The following is an 18,184-nucleotide window of genomic DNA, read 5'->3' as shown; positions in this document are numbered from 1 at the left end:
AAGAAGTTATTTTTATAGCAAGATAAATCAAATTATCCTCAACAATATAACCCATAGAGAGACAAACAATAACAAAAGAATTTTAAAATATGCAATAAATTGTCCTAGAATGGAGGAAAGTGTTTCTCCATAGCACTTTTCAATGCAACAAAAACAATGTTTTGAAACAATGTTATTGAAAAACATTGCATACGTTTTAGGTACTTATATTCAAATCTGCTTATATATGTTTTGCTTTCATAAGGGTATCCCCAAAATATTACATGTGAATATTGCTGGATAAAATTTTAAACTTTATATGTCTTTGTATGATGTTTTTCAATATTATATTTGCTCATTTATTTACTGAAATTTTTTTCACAAATATTTATTAGGTAATTTCTATGTGTCAGGAATTTTTTAGGTGCTAATAAAAACAGAAGTTCTCACCTTCAAGGAATTGATTTATTTTCAAGTTTTTCAAAGGTAACTACTTCTCTTAGTATCAGTTTAATAAAGCTCTACTTTATTAGCATACTCTTTTACATTTTATTGTATAAGTGATTACAAATGTTACACTCCCATTGTGTGTATGTGTGTGACACAGAGAGACAACAGAGAGAGAACTTGAGAACTCATCAATGGAGAGGTTCCTTAAGGTATTTTGCCTTTTTTATTTTCATAAAGGTTTCAGGCAGTTTTATCAATACGTATTTTGTAATGTGATTAATTTGTAACTGCTTAAATTATATCATCTTTATTGCCTCTAGAGCCCTTCACTTTGTCATCTATTAAGTTCAAGGGCCATCTTTTTAAATTAATTTGACTCACCTAAATAATATGCCCACTAGTTCGATTAATTTCAGGGATATATGTTAAAATGATTACAGTTTTTAGTTTAACATGTCATAATCAGTGAAAATAGTTCTGTAAAAGTGATTTAATTGATAATTTACCAAAGATGACAAACTTCCCTGTTCCCCAGTTATTTCTAACATTACTTGATGACTATCTCTGCACTGATCACTCATTCTATACATATACATATATAATTATTTACTTATATATGAAGGAGTTAATAAATTAGCTATTAAAATATGAAAGTCACTTAATTACATTTTAATTATAAATTAAAAAGTAATTATGTATACAACTAAAGAATGTTTTTGGAACCTCCTAGTCATTAAAAGCTTGAGAAATTTCATGCTGATTCGGTAACATGTTACTTACTGATGAATTTCCTCAGTATATATACGCACCGTGTTGCATCTATTCATCCCTCAAGTTACAAGAGTATGAAAATTAACTGACACTGAAAAATGACTAGATGGAAAAAAAACAAAGAGTTATTTCAGAAACTTTGTTCAAAATCAATACTTCTACTCACTTTCTCCAAATTTTTTTCTTTCAATCTGGATAAGGGGCTTTGCAATCTCAATAGCCCATTTCAATTCAAAGTAAACAACAACATACCTGTGGGGTGGATTTCCACCTTGGAGTACTGCAGTCTTTCCTAAACAGGGATCAGCTTCCCCTCTGTGCTTTGAGAATAGGGTCTGAAGGTTGAAATAACCTTGCAAGTCTACAAGGAAAATTACACAAGAAATAATTATAAAAACATCTATTCTAAGAATGGCTTGTCACGCATAAGTAACAAATTATCTACCATAGAGAAACAAGTTTTCAAACCAACATATGGTAGAAATATGTCAGGAAGCTCTAGACATATGTATTTGTTTCTTCTAGGACTATAATGAACGTTGCTTCTTTTGAATCCCTTTCTCATGTAACCCACATCTGAGGAAAGTAATTATTGCTATGAGATGGTCATATCCCTAAACAAATTGATGGGAACACTCCTATTAATAGAGCATATACATGTTTTTTCTTTGGAATGCCTACTCACTTCATAAGCCTTTTTATAAAGTCTGAATGGGTGAAAGCTTGTCAAGTGCTTAGAGTAGTCCTTAGCAAATGAAAAATGCTACATCAGTGTTTCTATATATCACTAATATTGTTATTGCTTAGTTGAGTAAATTTTGAGTAATTCAAGAGGGCTTCCTAAACTTTAATTTAGTTTAATAGAATTTTCCTTCTGGATTTGAATCCAAAATTTCAGCTAATTATAAATTATTGTTTTCTCTTAATTTGTTCTTGTACATTTACTTTCCTCTAGGTCCTAGAATAATTTAAATAACTAGAAGTATGTCATGTAATATAGTTATCTATCAATTAATCATGAAAATTGATACCTGAAGAAAATAAAAATATTCCTCATTCTCATAAAGGTATATATTCTGAGATTACATTGCTAAATCACACATAATTTTTAGGATGATTGCAAATTCTTTCTACATTAGGAAAATGTCTTTATTTACATTGTTCTTTAATATATTAGATTCTAACACTTAGGATTGTTGCCACCTAATATATACAATATTTTACAACTTTATGCTTAAATATAACATACATATAGAAAAGTGCACATATCACAGGTATTTTCAAAATCTGAATATCCTGTGTTACCTGTAACTAAATCAAGAAACTGATGATTAACAAAACTGAAAAGCACCTCCCATCCCCATTCTTCCTTCCAGTCACTAAACTCCCCAGGAGGGAAACCACTGTTCCTGATCTCTTACAGGATACATCAGTTTCACATGATTTTATACATAGTTGGAAACATACTCTATGTTCTCTACAAGTGGAACCTTTACAGGATGTACTTTTTTAATTCAATGATATTTTTGAGATTCATACATATTGTTGCATGAACTTTTAGGACCAAACACCAGGTTTTTATTCTAGTCTCCCACCTTCCTGTGCACTACTAGGATAAAATAACTGTTCTGTAGCCAAAGCCAGCTCTGGTTCTTCTTAATTTTAAAATTTGCCATATCAAATTTTGAGACCATTGATAACTTTACCTGGTCATGACAGGTGATCATCCATGCCTAGAATAAGCAAAAACCAAAACCAAAACCAAAAGAAAACACAGAGGGGCATAACAAATTTTACCTTGAAATGATTTACCTTTCTCTGGAATTTTAATTCTCCCATTCTGTTTGCTTATACACTTTTCTTGATGGGACTGAAGTACATTATATTTTTGTACCCTCAGGCACCTTTATATATTGCTTTATTTATTTGTTATAGTATCAGTGTTCACTTTTTTTTAACTAGGTTTTGATTACTGTTAAATTTGAATATTTCTGTAATTATAAAGTATCATGATTTATGTAAGATAAGTATACACATGTCTTTCAGGCAGAAAAATTGTAATAACCAATATACAATGCTTATTTATAATACTGTATTCAAATGTTACCTTACATGACTAGTAATTACAACTCAAAACTACCTCACAGATAGTTGTATAACCTGGCTCGCACAACTAGCACATTGTTGTTTTGATTATATAGTGACCACAGTTGAAGGTTAGTTCTGAGTGTCAGGTTCGGTTTAGTTCTGAGTGTCAGCTAAAAATCTTATTTTAGTTTTTATTCAAATACAATAAATATTTCCTGTGAAAATAACTCTGGAAAAAATTAGTCCTGTATTTACTTACTAAAGTTCTCTGCATCTGTTTACTTATACAAGTAGAGTTTGTAAACAATGAAAGGTTTCCTACATACAATAAACACAATATAAATTAAATATTGTTGAAATAGCTCAGTCTTCCATATTTCATATTCAAAACAGGAGTGTGATTGTATCTAAGCAGCCTTAACATTTACAATAAAGATACTTTTAATAAAATGTGATTAAACCATAGATTACTAACTTACTGGTTTTGGCAAACTCTCATATTTTTTGCATATCATAGTGCTACCAGTTCTTCAATAGATGGACACATCTAACACTGTGACAGGTATGGCCCTCCAGTCCACTTAACTTAGTTTGCTAGTAACGGTCTTTTATTTATCACACTGCTCTTGTCTGTAGTTTTATATTTTCCTTTATTTGTGAGCTGTGAAGTTTTTCAATAAAATGTTCAAAGCTCACACAACATAACAAACATGAACACGTATCCTTTCAAGACCTTTTAAGAATTTATATCCAAAGGCACTTTGTATTATCACCTTTTTCCTACAGACCAGTTTAATATATCAAACATTTCAAATGATTTTGAGAAGAATATTAGTATATAATAGGATCTTATTGTTTTCCCCATCAGGAATCTACCACTTTTGACCAATAATTTTATATATAAATATAAATATATGTCATAATACCTTTAAGAGTTGAAGGCAGAAGGCAGCTAAACTCAGAAAGGATGACAAGATATATGAAAATTGCTATTTTCTTCAACATGATAAGATATAAATCTTTGGTTTTGCTTTCAATAAACCTGTTACTGCTTTCAAACAATACATTGCTCTTTCAAATATGATTTAGACCTTGATAGAAAGAAATGAAAATTAACTGACATGGCACATAAAAACTCAGACAATATCTATATAGGTATCTCTATATATGTAATGTTATTGCAACCTTCATGATGAAAGTTTGTATGAACTATAGATAGTACTTATATCCTTTCTTAAGTCTGACCTATATTTTCTATGGACAAATTAAATAAAATTTCCAGTGTGCTTTTTTGTTCTCAAATTATGACACATTAATCACTCAATATTCTAAATTTTCACTATATAATCAAATATTTATACATTAAATACCCCATTCATGATACTAAGCTTTTAGACCTATTGATTTAACTGTAATAAATTAGTTTTCCTAAGTTTTGTATTAAATATATGTTTCTGAATATTTTATTAAAAAGTCTGATGTAAAGAATTTTTGAATGATCCTACTAGTTTTCAGCAATAAACTAGGGGGTTTTGGTCATATAGCACAATGTCTAAGTTTCAGAAACAGAGACCAACCTTTTAATTTAGTCAGTTTCTGAAATGTCATTCTGATTCTTATTTGATTTGTTTTCTTTGCCTGCTGTATAAGACAATTAACTTCCATTAAGATATATTCTGAGGAAAGTTTTTTTTGTTTGTTTTCAAGGGAGATCATGCAGTCTTTCTGTGCCTGGCTTATTTAATTTAGCATAATATCATACATGTTCATATATATTGTTGCAAATGACAGGATATCCTTCTTTTTAAGGCTGAATAATATTCTATTATATACATGTATATATGCATATATATGTATATATGTGTGTATATATGTATATATATGTGCCCCACATTTAATCATGGAAACTTAGGCAAGTACTCTTTACTACAGGCTGCACTATATTTTCTGTGTATTATTTGATGATAGTAATGCCTAAGTCAAATAACATAATACATGGAAACACTGTAAAATATACATTGCAAGTTATATGCAATGAGAGTTGCCTAGGTTATACTGTGGCTATGTTGAACCATCCCAGTATTCTCAAGTGGAATCTCAATTAATAAAAAGAAAAAGTAATGTGGATACTCACTGAGTGGCATACAGGGATCAGGTTATCTATGCAATTGTCTTCCGCAATGAACTGACTAAGAGTGTCATGAAGCACCTGTAAGGACCCTGTGACTGAGGAGAATAATTTTAAATTCACAAATATAACACACTTAAATTCATTAAATTCTGGGCACATGTCATTATGCCAATAAGGAAGCAATTGCAGTTAAAAGAATGTCTTGTGATTTACAGCATGATACAACCTCATTATAAGAACATGAAAACACTTAAGAGGAAAACAAATGAAATAGCAGCATTGAGGGTACAAATCAAAGTGCATAAAAACATGCTTTTCTGATTTCTCTATATACAAATAGTATATATTACAGGATGCCATTTCTATAAAATTCAAGAACTATCAAAACAAATCTACGGTGTTGGACTAAGAATAATGATTATTCTGAGGGTCACTGACTAGAAGGGAGGGTGAGAGGGCATCTTGACTGCTGGTTAATCTTACTTATATTTACAGTTGACCCTTGAACAACTTGAAGGTTAGAAAAAATGACAAAACTAGAGAAAAAAACAATTTTGATGAGATCAAAATTGAACATTTTAGTATAAAAATATACAGTAAAGAAAGAAAGAAAGAAAACAAAAAAACACAACCATTATACTGTCTAGGAAATATGTTTTCAGAATATCTAAAACACTGAATGATCAGATACCATATATATATATATATATATATATATAAACATTCCTCAGGAAATTATGTGAATTCAATGAACAGGCAACTCACAGAAGTAAATACCTAAATGCAAAACAAGTGGTGGAAAAAGAAAAATGGGATTAACAACTTAAAAAAAATCCTAAATTATGGAATTCCTTTTCAGAATATGTGCATAAAGTATGACTCTTTCAACTCCTTTTTATTTATATTTTACATATTTACAAGTTACTAAAATAAATTTGGCTCAAATAATTTCATATGCATTTGAGTATCTCCTAGATGTAAGTGATGATATACAAGGAAATTCATTCCTTCCATCTGTGATTTTCTTCTAAATTCAACTAATAAATTTTTCTTTTCAGAAACTTCACTTTTCATTTCCATAATTTCCACTTGATTCTTGTCATTAAATAAATTAAAATTCTTGCTGATATTCTCTTATTACCTATTTTCTTTAATATATTAATCATAATTATATTAAAGTTTGTACTAATTTTCTCTTGCTATGAAACATATTTTCACAAATGTAGCTACTTAAAATAGTACCCACTAAGGAGTTTACAGTTCTAGAGATCAAAAGTCAAAATACAATGTGTCTGGGTCCTCTGCTCAGAGTCCCAAAAGGAAAGTTGAGATGTCAGCCAGTCTACATTCTCATCTGAAATATGGAGTCCTCTTCTAAGCTCACATAATTATGGAAGAATCTTTTTGCAGTTTTAATATGAGGTCCCTATTTCTTTGTTATCTCTCAGCTACTGGCTAGGGCTCCCAGCAGCCACCCAAATTTCTTGCTAAATGGCCCCCTCCATCTTCCAAGCCAACAATAAAAAAATTACCTCTGAGAATCTATCTTAGATCCAAAAGCTATTCTGTCAAAAGGAGCCTTGTCCCAGGGTTCATGTGATTGGCAGTCCTTTCAAGGATAATTTCAATATCTTATGGTCAACTATTTGGGACCTTAAATACATCTGCAAAATCCCTTCACAGCTGTGCCTATATTAGCATCAGTGAATAAATAGGAGAAGGTTGTGTAAACCAGGACAGGGACATTGGGAACCATCTTAGACTTTTGAAAACCACAAGGTTCCTGTAAGTTAGTTCACATATCTGGAGCAGGTATGTATGTATTTATATGATTTTGGCTTTTATCCCCTCTCCTTCATCTTTGGGCCTAATATGTTTCCTGACTTGTCTAGTAATTTTCAATTGAATACTAGTCAACATATATATTTATTTGAAAAAGAAATAGCATAGGGGCCACAGATAATAATATTATATTACACAAAGTTAACCTTCCTACTGCTGATCATTTTAATATAATCAGTGCTGTAGAGAGAATTCCAACCCCACAAAATTCATATGTTGAAGCCTTAACCTCCCATGTGACCTTATTGGAGATAGGGACATTAAAGAGGTAATTAAGGCTAAATGAGATGATAAGGGTGGAGTTTTGATTGAATAGAAATGATGTCCCTATAAAAAAGGAAAAGATGACATCTCTCTCTCTCCTCCCATGTCAGGAACAAAGAGAAGACAGCTTTTGCAAGCCAGGAAGAAAGTCCTCACCAAAAGCTGAACTCTGCTGAAAACCTGATCTTGAACTTTCCAGTCAATAAATAAATCTTTGTTGTTTAAATCACCCCATCTATAGTGTTTTGTTATGGCAGCTTGAGAAGGCTAAGACAATCAGGGTTTGTGCTGGATGGAGACTGATTTTCATCCTTGATATAGGTCTGTTCTTATTCACCATTGGCATTCGTTGTTTCACCTAAGAGCCTGATATAATCCGCAAGATTCCTCTCTCTGGTGTGGCCTTAAACTCTTCCCTTTCTTTATCTCACAGGATTGTAAAAATCCACATTTAGTTTTTCAGTGTTTGCACATAGGTTTTTGGTTTCCTGCTCCACAGAGACCCAAGAGTAAATAAACCTCCTGAGGGGAAATGTGTTTGAGGCCCCGCAGGTGTCTGCCACAAGTTACTTTGTGTTCTCTCATGGTGGACTCCTCTGTAAGTGTTTGCAGAGAGCTTTAGAATAGGCTCAGCATCCCACCTGAATCAGCAGATACACCCAGGAAAAAGTGGCTACAGAATCCAGCTCGCCTCTTTGAATTTCTTCTTTCTCTGGAATCTCATTCTCTCTCTGCTTTAGCAGGTCTTTATTGCTTTCATACAAATGATTTCTCTATTTTATCTGTTTTTTACTATTTTATAGAGACAGAGAGACACTGATTTTCTACCAGGTAATACATTTGCCAAGAAGTGAAACTAGTTCAGATATTTTGAATATTTTTATTTACCATGCATTACTGAAGCACATTTGTTTTTGTATTTAATTTTTTAATTCAAATTCTTACTAATTATATCTCTTAATATGTCATATTGAAGAGGCACTGGTATAGATGCTCAAAGATCCCGTCTACTTATCCATCAGAATTACACAGTTTATCCAAAATTTAGAGTTAAATGTAACTTTATAAATTTGTGTTTCAATCAAAGACCTGTATTTAGGAAATATTGTCAAAATTAATATATATGTTTGAAATTCTTTTTCAGTTTCATTGCAGGTCCTGTTTAATTCTACATTAATGGTGCTTGGGTAATTTAAATGGTAGTATGGTATAACAGTGTGAGTACAGACCCTTGACATATAACTGCCTGAGTTTTAGGATCAATCCCTACTTTCTAACTGTGGGACTTGCCAGCTGAACACCTCTATACCTCATCTTTCCAACCTATAAGGTGAGAGAAATAATTTCCCACACTTTTTAAGTTTTGTGAAAATTAAGAAAGTTAATTTTTTTAATTTAATGGACCTACATATGCCCCCCCCCCCCAATTCATTTGCTGAAGTCCTATCGCACATATGATGGAATTTGAAGATGGGGACTTTGAAGGATAAATAGGTTTAGATGAGGTCATGAGAGTGAGGCCTTCTAATGATGAGATTGGTGCCCTTTATAAGGAGAGACATCAAAGTGCATTCTACCTCTCTCTCCTCCTCTCTTCCTGCCATGTGGGAACACAGTGAGAAAGTATGTCTGTCTATAAACCAGAAGGAGAGTTCTCACCAGAAACCAGCCATGCTGAAAACTTGATATTAGACTTTAGACTTCTAACCTCCAGAACTGTAAAGAAATACATTTCTGTTGTTTTAGCCACTCAGTCTGTGGTGTTTTGTGACAGCAGTATGGACTGACCAAGACAGTGTCTCATGTGTAGTAACAGTAGATGTAATCACAATACTTGACTCTCCAGAAGCACTCAAGGAAACACACTGGTTGGGCTTCAGAAAATGTTTTCTAAACTTTTGGATGAGTTATTAATGTTGCAAATTGTAACATTTTGTTTTGTACAAAATTTCTTGTTTTATTTTTACTTTTAGGTTTCAAAGTGAAAACTACTATTGCAAAGAGCATAGATTTATCATTTTTTATATCAATTTGATATCATCATATAACACATTGATCCATATCTTCCTCTTAAGCCACAGAGATCTTTACTCTTCACCTTGAGGTCACTTTCCTGACCATGAGAAAATGTACACTTTTCGTCTCCTGCTTTAATATGCTCATATTTTGAAAGTAAAATATTCTACTCAATCATACTTTTCTTCATGAGTCCAGGTGTTTACAGGGTAAATTCACTCTTAAGAATTTTATTACTGAATTTCTTTAATGTCACAATTTTTCTTTCTTTCTTTTTTTTTTTTTTTTTTTTTTTTTTTTTTTGCAGTACTCGGGCCTCTCACTGTTGTGGCCTCTCCCGTTGCGGAGCACAGGCTCTGGACGCGCAGGCTCAGCGGCCATGGCTCATGGGCCTAGGCGCTCCGCGGCATGTGGGATCTTCTCGGACCGGGGCACGAACCCATTTCCCCTGCATCGGCAGGCGGACTCTCAACCACTGCGCCACCAGGGAAGTCCTAATGTCACAATTTGAATATGAGGGAAAGACATTTTCTGGCAGGATAAAATATGTAGTATGAGTAGATTTTCCATAATTTTATCCAAAATAAATTAGACCCTACAGTTCAGATCTTGTGGTTAATTGAGGACAACATTCCCTTCGAGTATCTTTTAGATAATAATTATATAATATTTAAGTGCAGTAATATTTAGGAGGGCATGTTCTCATTATTTGTATATATAATGAAAAAGAAACGGTGATAATCAGTTTGAATTACACCATAGAAATACTGGAGAGTAAAGTATAGAACGAGTATTCATTAAAATTTTAATGATGATATAAAGTGAAATGGAGACTAATGCCTGGTTTAAATTTCTTAAAAATGAAATTACAAAAAGTGAATAAAAATATTTCTAGAGGAGAAAGAAAAACTGTGCTTGTGACAAACAAAGCAAGGCATATTTGAAAAACTAATTATCCAGACCATTCCGAGTACAAGTTCTTAAATTTTATATTAAGGTATTATCTTTTCTTCTTTGGTGAAGAGTAGAGCTCAGCTGTATGCAGCACCCTGTAAAATTGTCAGGAATATATAGTGAGCCAGCAGAAATGATGTTGAGACATTGGTACAAACAAAAAGATATAGTGACCACCAGATATTATTGACAAGAAATTTTATTGTTTTCTGTTGCCTCATTGTGATCTTAACTTCTTCATTGGAAAATTGATTTCTTTCTTTATGCATATATTTCTTTTTCTCTAAAGAAGATGAGGGTTTTTTCATTGGTAAATGTGCATTAAAATTATATTAATGGAAGTTGTGGATTAACACATTTATCTTATACTCAGTTACTTCTAGAAAATTTAACTTTGCAAAGAGGTTAGGTAAGGAACTAATTTTATTTTTACAATGATGAGATACATTGGACAGGAAAAACCTAATATAGACCTTCTACATGACTCAATTCTGGTAGAAAATGATAATGAAAAGAGCAATCTAGTATGACTATCAATACCTGCTACTAGGGTGGTAATTATCAAGTTTAGTAAAGTTGTGAGACAGTAAGAAAATTTTATCCACATTTATCAAGATATAATTATTTAACATTGTATAAGTTTATTGTGTACAATGTGTTGATGAGATACATTTATATATTCTGAAATGATTACCATAGTAAGGTTAGTTAATTTCTTCATTATCTGACATAATAACCATTTCTTTTTTGTAATGAGAGCATGTGAAATCTGTTCTCTTAGCAACTTTCAAATATATAATATAGCATTCTAAACTATAGTCACAATGCTGTGTATTAGAGTCCCAGAACTTATTTGTCTTATAACAGGAAGTTTGAACACTTTGTCCAATATCTCCCCACTTCTCCCAACCCCCAACCCCTGACAACCACCTGTTTCTATGAGTTCGGCTTTTATAGATTTTATATATAAGTGAAATATAGAGTATTTGTCTTTCTCAGTCTGACTTATTTCACTTAGCCTAATTCACTTGAAGTCTATCCATGTTGCCACAAATCACAGAATTTTATTTTTTCTCATGGCTGAATAATCTCATTGTGTGTGTGTGTGTATCTATCTATCTCTCTCTCTCTCTCTCTCTCTCTCTCTATATATATATATATATATATATACACTATATACACATCATCTTTATCTGTTTATCCATAGATGAACACTTAGGTTGTTTCCATATTTTGGTGTGAATAATACTTTAATGAACATGGGAAAACAGATATCTCCTTGAGATTCTGATTTCATTTCCTTTGGCTCTTTACGCAGAAATAGGATTGCTAGATTATATGTTAGTACTATTTTTAATTTTTTGAGGAACCTCCCTACTGTTTTCCATAATGGCTGACCAGTTTACATTCCCTTCAACAGTGGACAAGGAGGGTTCCGTTTTCTCCACATCCTCACAAACATGCCCCCCCCCTCCCGCTCTCTCTCTTTTGTATAATAGTCAGTCTAACAAGTATGAGGTGTTATCTCACTGTGGTTTGGATTTGCATTTCTCTGATGATAAGTGATGTTGTGTATCTTTTCATATACCTGTTGACCATTTGTATGTTTTCCTTTGAGAAATGCCTATTCGATTCCTCTGCCCATTTTTAAAATCAGACTGCTTATTTGGTATTGAGTTATATGAGTTATTTATATATTTTAGATATTAACACCTTATCACATATATAATTTGCAAATATTTTCTCACATTCTGTAGGATGTCTTTTCATTTTGTTGATTATTTATTTTGCTGTGCAGAAGCTTTTTGATTTGATGTAACCTCACTTATTTATTTATTTTTTTTTGCTTTTATTGCTTGTGCTTTTATGTCATATTTAAAAAATTGTTATCAAGGCATAAACCTTTTTCCTATATATTCTTCTAAGAGTTTTATGGTTTTAGGCCTTATGTTTAAGTCTTTAATTAATTTTGAGTTAATTGTTATGAGTAGTGTATGATAGGGATCTAATTCCATTCTTCCCCTTGTAATTATGCATTTTTCTCAACACCATTTATTGAACAGACTATCCTTTTCCTAGTGAGTATTCTAGACTTCCTATTCAAATACTAATGGATATAAATGCGAGGATTTGTTTCTGAGCTCTCCATTCTGTTCCATTGGTCTATGTGTGTGTTTTTATGCTAGTAACATACTATTTTGATTACCATATCTTTGCTGTATAGTTATCTTAAGTTGATTGTTCCAAAGCAACCATATTATACAATTTCTCCTTAAAAATTTTCAAAGATTAAAACAAAATGTTCAGAATGCATATATTACACAAAGCATGGCATATTAAATTTCACAGATCTTGTTTCAATTTTTAATTTCATTCAATAAAAATCAAGTAATTATCATGTATAAATATTTTCCTTTCTCAAATTTTTCTAAAATTAAAATAATGTCAAATATGTCTACTAGCACACATCCAAATATATGATGTATTTCAAAATGATTTATAAAACTATATATTAGAAAAATAGATGAAAGGTAAAATAGTATATTATTTGACAGATATACCCAATGTTAACTATTGTTTCTTCACAAACTTTACTTTCTCTGGTGTGGGTTTATTTATCATACTCTTCAAAACATTAGGGAAAAATTCCTGACCCCAAGAATATATAGAAATAATAACCATTTTGCATTATCTAAGTCTAGAATGACAAAGTCCTTCAAATATATGACTATAAAAAAGGTCAATTTTTCTTACTTGCAGGTATTATACTGCTCCATGCCTCCTTTCTATATTGCATAGCTCTATTTATGAAACGTTTTCTCCAATCCCATCTCTAGCTAATTTATTTCAAGTCATTCTGAAATATCACTGGGGTATTGCTTCATTTAGGAAGACTTCAAATTATTTTACAATTATATTTACTTGTCTAATTTGATAACTGTAATTTCTTTAAACTGTCAATATCTACTTACCTACAACCTAAAAAACTGAATAGCATGTGGGTAGTTCGGAAACTTGTTGAACTGGACTATTGCCCTGGTAAGTTCAGCACTTCTCATTGACATGACCAAGATACATTTCAAAGTCAATCGTGCACACACTACGTGCCATTTGGTCAATGGTGATTTTTTTCATTGAAAATTCATGTCTTAAATGTGTGTGTGTGCTTGTGTGTGTGTGTGTGTGTGTATATATATATATATATATATATATATATATATATACAGATAATTAGTTCTAAGGTAATTTGGAGACTTGAATCAGAGGCTCTATTGAAAGTTTTTAACCACCTTTTTACTCTTATTATATAGCAGCAGAGCAATGTGTAAATAGGTCACTTAAGGATTAGACTCGCATTAAAAATCTCTCATACTGAGAGAAAGAAGAATCCTTGATTTGCTTTATGTTTTAAATATAACTTTTAAAGTTTTATAGATTTTTTATCTTTCAGTACAGAGAAAGATATAGCTCTGATAATTACACTGCTTTTCACAAATTATCAGAAGGATGTAAAATGTATTTACTGACATTAAAAAAGTTACTCTTTTGGCATCATTATTTGCTAATGAGGTTGTTTCACAATGTTTGCAAGCTCATGTGACAGGGTGACATTTTATTATATGAATAAGGTCAGCTCTGTTACTGAGTTTGTGAAAGGAAAAAAAAAAGTCTTCTTGAAAGTTGAAATTATTGATATTAAATACATTTAACCCAAAGCTTGCTTTAAAATCAAGAAATGGCACCTGAAATTCATGTAGATACTCTAACTTATGAGGTGGAATTTCAGCAATTATGAGGCAATGTCAGGAGGTACATTGAGGAGGAATCAGCCGTGTTAAGGGTTATTTTCAAGTTAATTTTTGAATGGTACAGTGGCTATTATTTTAGAGAACAAGACATACAGACTTATAAATGGAAGTGTAAAGTCTGCTCTGTCTTCCTTGTGCTTCTCCTGCCTTCATCATCCACTGTCATTAAAAATATCAGGGGGCTTCCCTGGTGACGCAGTGGTTGAGAGTCCACCTGCCGATGCAGGGGACACGGGTTCGTGCCCCGGTCCGGGAAGATCTCACAGGCTGCGGAGCGTCTGGGTCCGTGAGCCATGGCCGCTGAGCCTGCACGTTCAGAGCCTGTGCTCTGCATGTATGGAGTAAGTATAATGTGAGTGTTGTCCTTTAAGATGAGCAATATTTTGAAAGATTAAAATGTGGAGTCAAGCTAATTAACATATTTTTTCATCACATAGTAACATTTTTTGTGATCAGAGCACCTGAGATCTACTCTAAAATATCTGCAGGAAATGTCAATGAGGAGTTTTTAAAAATTCCCTGCTATATTTAAATGCCCCAAATTAGACATACCATATAAATCTCTTAGAACAATTGTATGAAATTATAAGTAAATGTTTTAAAATTATTATTACCAATACAAATTCTGAATATTATATTGTCCTTAAGTAAAATATTAGTATATCTTAAAACTGATTTTTTTAACATAGAAACTAATTGATGGCACATTTACAAGCATATTTACTCATATGTTCATCTGGTCCATTCTAACAAAATTGTATACTCAGAATAAGTAAATTCGTATTTTTCCACTGTAGGCTCAAAAGTGCTCTCAGTGATAAACTACCTACATATCCTTAATCTTGTCACTTTAGTAGCGTTGCCCACAGACTTTTCTCTTGAAAATCAAGTTGCTGAACTGATTAATATCTACTCCCTTTCAAATCTGCAAAACTATTATGCTGAAGACAAGGTGCTGTTTGGTGATAAATATTGTCTCTTAACAGAGAGCTATGAATTCCAAGTAAGAAAAACAACTGATGGATATAAAATGAGGAAATCACAATCAAGAAAAAGATTATGTTTGAGGCTAACAGGAATCTAACTCATTCTGACTTATTGATCTTTCTATCTGCAAGGCTTAGCATGCTGAGATTTACACTACTTAAGATATTAACTAACTAATGGCCTTTCTAAAATAATTTTCACTCCCAATATTCATACTAAACGTAATGTTGTTTCTTAACTTGTAATCAAATTAATAAATGCACATACTGTAAATATTAAATGGTATTGAAGAGTTATAAAAATAGTCATGTCTTAACTGACCAAGTTCCACTTCCCAGCCCTGCTTCTCTGAGGCAATCACTCCCACAACCTTTTACTTTTTCCTTTGGTATTCACCCCATTTTTCTAAATGCATGTTTTATGACCATTTCATAATTCATTGATTTTGATCATTACCAATTGACTTACTATAATAGTAAATGAAGATTTAGTTCTTCAGTGTTCTCTCTCCACAGCCTCCCTTTTTGCGCTAATATTATTATACTGCTCTCTTTGATTATTGTCTTACTCAAAGATGATTACATTATTATAAATATGTAAATACTGTTCACAGCTGATCTAGAATTTTTTTGCTTATGCACCTTAACAAAATTTTCCTGAAGTTTATAATACCCTTTTCTTGTACTTAGTTTTTTTTTTATTTTTGCAGTACGCGGGCCTCTCGCTGTTGTGGCCTCTCCCGTTGCGGAGCGCAGGCTCCGAACGCGCAGGCTCAGCAGCCATTGCTCACTGGCTCAGCCGCTCCGCGGCGTAGGGGATCCTCCCGGACCGGGGCACGAACCCATGTCCCCTGCATCGCCAGGTGGACTCTCAACCACTGCACCACCAGGGAAGCCCTCTTGTAGTTATTTTATGCTCCTATTTTTAAATTTCCTGAAATCTTCCAATAGATATATAAACGCATACATGTGTTCTAAGTGTTTACAAGGAACTTATTCCTTTCATTCCATTTCCCCATTGTATTCTCTGACTTCCCATTTTTCAACCTCCATTATTTGGATGTTAGACATTCTAGCATATCCCCTATTTGTCTTATCTTTTTTTTTGGTAATTTCTATTTCTTTATTTTTTACTATATTTTCTGAGAAATTTTCTCAATTTTTCTTCCATATCATGAAGAATGTATAAATACATATTTTGAAAGGCTCTTTCTTATTTCCCTTTATATCACATATTGTTCTAGTTGTTCTCTATAGAAAACTATTCTAGATTCCTACTTCATAAATATGTGTAGATATGCAGAAGTGCTGAGAGATAATAATCTATTATCTTCTAGCATTTCTGATACCTAAACATGGAGATTGAGTCTGGAGGTTCAAATAATCCATTTGCAGACTTTGCTTCAAGACCAGGGCTTCATTCTTTTTTTATTATTATTATTTTTATTTTCTTACATTCGAAATGTACTTATGAGTTTTGTGGGAAATTACTATTCATTTTTAAAATATCTTTATTGGAGTATAATTGCTTTACAATGGTGTGTTAGTTTCTGCTTTATAACAAAGTGAATACATATACATATATCCCCACATCTCCTCCCTCTTGCGTCTCCCTCCCACCCTCCCTATCCCACCCCTCTAGGGGTCACAAGGCACCGAGCTGATCTCCCTGTGCTATGCAGCTGCTTCCTATTAGGTATCTATTTTACATTTGGCAGTATATATATGTCCATGCCACTCTCTCACTTCATCCCCCTTCCCCTTCCCCATGTCCTCAAGTCCATTCTCTATGTCTGCGTCTTTATTCCTGTCCTGCAGGGCTTCATTCTTATGTCCTACTCTGCTTCATATTCCTGAATACTGAGACTTTATCATTCTTCAAATTTATTTTTTTAGTTAGTATAGTTGATTTACAATATTGTGTTAGCTTCAGGTGTGCAGTAAAGTGATTAAGTTATACATATATATGTACGTATCTATATTTTTTCTGATTATTTTCCATTATAGGTTATTACAAGATATTGAATATGGTTCCTTGTGTTATGCAGTAAATCCTTGTTTTGTATCTATTTTATGCATGGTAGTGTGTATCTGTTAATTCCATACACCAAATTTATCCCTCCCCTGTCCCCTCTGGTAAACATAAGTTTATTTTCCTATGCCTGTGAGTCTGTTTCTGTTTTTGAAAACTCTAATTCAAAAAGATATATGCACTCCAGTGTTCATAGCAACACTATTTACACTAGCTAATACATGGATGCAACCTAAGTGCCCATGGACAGATGAGTGGATAAAGAAGTTGTGAGATATATATATATATATATATATATATATATATATATATAAAAAATGGAATATTACTCAGCCATTAAAAAGAATGGAATCATGCCATTTGCAGCAACATGATGGACCTGGAGATTATCATACTAAGTGAAGTAAGCCAGACAGAGGAAGATGAATATCATATGATGCCACTTATGTGTGGAATTTAAAAAATGATACACATGAATTTATTTACAAAACAGAAATAGACTCACCGACATAGAAAACAAACTTATGGTCACCAAAGGGGAAAGGGAGGAAAAGATAAATTAGGAGTTTAGTATTAAAATATCAAAAAACTAAAAATAGAACTACCCAAAGACCCAGCAATTCCACTCATGGGTACATATTCAAAAAAAAAACAAAAACAAAAACACTAATTTGAAAAGATATATGCACCCCAATGTTAACAGCAGCACTATTTACAATAGCCAAGACATGGAAGGAACATAAGTGTCCATCAACAAATGAATGGATAAAGAAGAGGTGGTACATACAATGGAATATTACTCAGCCACAAAAAGAATGAAATAATGCCATTTTCAGCAACATAGATGGACCTAGAAATTTTC

This window comes from Orcinus orca, chromosome 3 (genome assembly GCF_937001465.1).
Source record: "Orcinus orca chromosome 3, mOrcOrc1.1, whole genome shotgun sequence".
In the NCBI taxonomy this organism is placed as follows: Eukaryota; Metazoa; Chordata; class Mammalia; order Artiodactyla; family Delphinidae; genus Orcinus; species Orcinus orca.
Note: the sequence above shows the minus strand (reverse complement) of the source record.